The sequence below is a fragment of the Kryptolebias marmoratus genome, linkage group LG24 (assembly GCF_001649575.2).
Source record: "Kryptolebias marmoratus isolate JLee-2015 linkage group LG24, ASM164957v2, whole genome shotgun sequence".
Classification (NCBI taxonomy): Eukaryota; Metazoa; Chordata; class Actinopteri; order Cyprinodontiformes; family Rivulidae; genus Kryptolebias; species Kryptolebias marmoratus.
This window is the reverse complement of record NC_051453.1, coordinates 19,449,902-19,454,173: the sequence shown is the minus strand read 5'-3', so window position 1 is coordinate 19,454,173 and position 4,272 is coordinate 19,449,902.

The following is a 4,272-nucleotide window of genomic DNA, read 5'->3' as shown; positions in this document are numbered from 1 at the left end:
TTGATAAACTGGACCTCTACCGCTTCAACTAAAATACTGCATGTTATGTCGTAGTAGAAGTACACCCACAATAGAAAAAAACATGAGCTGAATACAGTCAGGTTCAGGGACACAGCACGGTTCACTTCCAACGGTTTAAGTTTGAAATACGTTTTTTTTCGACATTGCAACTTTTTTCTGCTAAATAAATTGACACTTACATTTAACACAATGTTGTTGGTTGGAGACATCTGCAGCAACCTTGTGATTATGTTGAGAAAAAAGTTGTCATTCAGAGTTTCTGAACATGTTCAAAACTCAAGAGACAAGACTTGTGCGCCTCTGCGACTCACGCCCCAAAATGGAGACTTTCTCCTGGATGCCAGGTAGTCACAGCCCAGGGAGGTACTACCTTTAGGCAGGAAGAGCTCTTGAAGTTTGTGTTTGGAGGAGAAAGAAAGGATGAAGTGTAAATAACTGGAAAAGATATTTACAAAACAGCCAGTACATATATATAAAGATAACAAAAAATAAAAAAGTAATTCGCCTAATAATCACCTCAGTACAATGAAATTCAATGGAAGTTAATGAGCCTAATCTGCATCTGTTCACAGCAAACTTTATCTCCTTTGGCTTTAAATCTTGAAGCATTCTCTGTTCTCTGCCAGTGAAGAAGTGAGGCGCTGTGTTTGGGATGCATGAACGGCATGGAGTGAGACCCTGACCCAGCCTCAGGGCTGCACAGAGAGCCTGTTTATTTTAGGGAGCCTCTGCACTCCCCCCCCGCCGCTCTCACTCGAGGACAAAAACAGCTGCCTTGTTTTGTGTCGGACAACATGGGGACGCCCTACGGGCGTCAGTTTCACCGTGTCTTCTTTGCTGACCGGAACCACTCTCTTCTCCAACAACAAACAAATCATAAAGATTTAAATGAAGGCACTTGTGCACCTTTCATTGTATGAACCTACTGAAAGCAGATTAAAGGCTGAGCTCATTTCCATATCTGTTTCTGCAAATTTTGCTTCAACCCAAACAAAGTTGTGCTCAAACAAATTTTTCGTGCAGTGAAAAAAAAGTATAAAAAAATCTTACAATTGACGTTTGAAATTTTCAAAAGTAAGACTTTTTTTCATCCAACAAAGCACAGTATTGCTAAGTCTTGGTAATCCACAAACCCCACAGAGGAATTTTAATAGGGATTTTTCTTTTGTGTAAAGTCATTGAAGTGAAAACCTTTAACCACAACAACAGCCACAGTTAGATGACCACTCAGGCCTGGGAAGGAAAACAAATGTTTCGTACTTATTATCTAAAACTTTGATGGTTCTTAAAGAGAACTCATCTGGTTTTAGTCACATTTAAACCAAACCATGGAAACTTTGCATTACAGTTCTCACACTCTAATGNCAAACATTTACATGTAACAGTTTCATTTGCTGTATTATTGTCCCCTGCCTCCACGGAAGGCGGGTAATAATGTAACTGCGAATGAGTCAGCTGGTTTAACCCATTAAGCAAACCATGTCTAGACTGGACCTAATGGTTGAATATGTGATTATTTAGGAACCTCGGGTGAGTGAGATAAGAACATGAGAAGGAAACAACAAAAGTACTTTGTTTTTAGACATTAGTTTTTCGTTCAATGTTACTTTAATAGCAGAAAAGACAAGAGTAAAATGATACTGCTTTTAAAAGGTTCTGGTCATGGTTCAAACCTCTTCATGAGACGCTGTGTGGCTGCAGTGGCTAAAACTTTAAAAGCCCACAAATTGGTGTAAAACGAGACCAAGCTCATTAATACTTAATTCCATGACTTCATCACCACTTTAACAGTTGGCCAGTTTTTACCATCAACAAATACTGAACCAGAAAAACGAAGCCTGAAGTTGAAGCCAGAGCTGTTACAGTGCCCTGTATAACACTGCTAATCATTGGCGACCTAGATCAAAGTGAATTGTTGTCCTCATAAAACAGACCTAGTTTAAAAACAATTGGAGCGAACACTATTTTATATACTTTTACATTGCCAACAATTTTGCAATACTTGGTTATTTCCAAAGAATACTGTGGTTTTTAGCAAGTGTAAATAGCTGCAACCGCATCAAGCTGTCAAATTTCTGGTGCCACTTGGGGTCATTTACGGCAGGAATTTCACAACATTTCTGGTAAAGTAACCATGTAGTGCAAAACTGATGCCAATCTACAGGGTTAACTATTAGCATTTGTGTGAAATGCTATAAAATGTAAAAAACTGAGTTGTTTTAGGACATCAAAATCTATTTAAAAGTCTGGTTCACTCGAACAAGCCATTATTAGCTCTTCACTATGGTTCAATTTTGTTTTAAAACTACTCCAGTCTCCTAAATTTTAAGGCTGGTCATGCAAAGACTATTATTCAACCCTTTATGTCACATCAAGTCGTGGTGGTTCTAGTACAAATGGCATGCTGGACACACTCATACTATCATTTTAATAGTATCGGTGGACTCTTCTTTATTACCCTGCTCTACTCCTGTTCCTATAGTCACATTTCACTACTAATGAGAATGTAGTTTTTGATCTATTCTTTGAGATCATCTTACAGCGAGAAACAACAAAATGGTTATCGATTCCCTAAACATGAACCTAATAGGAATCCTTTTCTTCCCTAATGTTCCCAAGTTCCTACGTGTTTAATGGCTCATGGGAAAGATTTTTGACATTGAGGACTCAGGAGGGAGCTCTGCACTTGTATTTATTCAGCCAACTTGTGTTCGTCCTGTGATCACAAAATAAAGGTGTTGGATTATAGAAGGTGGTTGACATTTAAAGTTAAGAACAACAGCACATTCCCCCCCTAAGGATCTACGGAGCAAAACGTGTGTGATGTGGGAAGGCGGCCAAAACTTTGTGGGAACAAGAGGTGTGTAAGTTGAGCTCTGTGACCTACTGCTTCCCACCCTTCCCTTTGGTTTTCTCATTTTCACTACTTGCAGTGCACAGAGAGCATCGCTATTATTGCTCTTGGATTGTTCACTGGTGAATTCTTGGTCTAAAAAAATGCACAAAGCAAATTAGATGATTAACAGAGTCTAATGGAGGAAGTTGAGAAGATCCATGATTGGTTAGCCAGCATCTGAGATTTCCAGTCATTTGGACTCTTAGTTGGAAATATTACACCATGCTTCCTGTACGGGCTTTGTCTCATTAGTTGTAACAAGCTTGTTTGGCTTGCTTGAAAGGTTGTGATTGCCACAATGAGCAAAGATATTTTGTAAGAGCTGCCAACTTGTTCAGGGTCCTGGGAGGCCATAATGGCAGTGTATACACACTGTAAAGCTTGCGCACACTGGTGTGGCTTGGTTGTCTGACATATAAATATTCACATTACAGCTTGCAGACAAGTTACTACACACATTGTTTTTTGGCCTGAAGCCCACTGACTGGTTAATCAGGAAGATGGGTGAAAAAAGTACATGTAAACAAGAATTAGCCAAGCTCATATGTTTAGCTACATGCGACAAAAAGAGCTTTTATGTACATTTAGTTGACCTGTACTTCTCCAAAGTGTTGTTATTCAAGTTTCACCAAGTTCAGTGGCATAGTAATGCACCTCTTACATTAGCATTTAAAAAAACAGAAAACAATGGACAAGCATCAGCACATTAAAATGATTGGTTGTGTTGGTTTGCAGACAACATCCTAATTAGTGGACTTTAATGGAATTGAGGATGATTTTATTTATTTATTTTTTACTTTGGAGAAAGTCAACCTAATTGACTGTTCTCTCCAAATCCAATGTTAAGATGTGGAGCTGTTTAACACAGAAAATGCAGCAACATTTCAAACCCAGTCCATTAGTTCATCTGGAGAAATACTCTAACAAAATCCAAACAGTCATTTTGGATTATTTAGTCTGAAATATAATGGTGTACCCTGCCTTCTGCTCGTTAACTTCATGTTTATGTTTTGTCATTGTTTTATAGGTTTTATAGGTCTGTCTACAGTCACGTCACGCGGCCACGTCATTGTGCAAGGTTATACATTGCTCACATGGCGTTGCCACTTTGAGGGGCTAAAATGTAAATAATGCAAGCTCAAACTGTAGAAAATGTGCCATTTGCTTCTGTGACAACAGGGTTTCAACTAAAGATGAAAATGATACAGGTGCTGGTCATAAAATTAGAATATCATGAAAAAGTAGATTGATTTCAGTAATTCCATTTAAAAAGTGAAACTTGTATATTATATTCATACATTACATACAAACTCATATATTTCAAATGTTTATTTCGTTTAATTTTGATGATTACA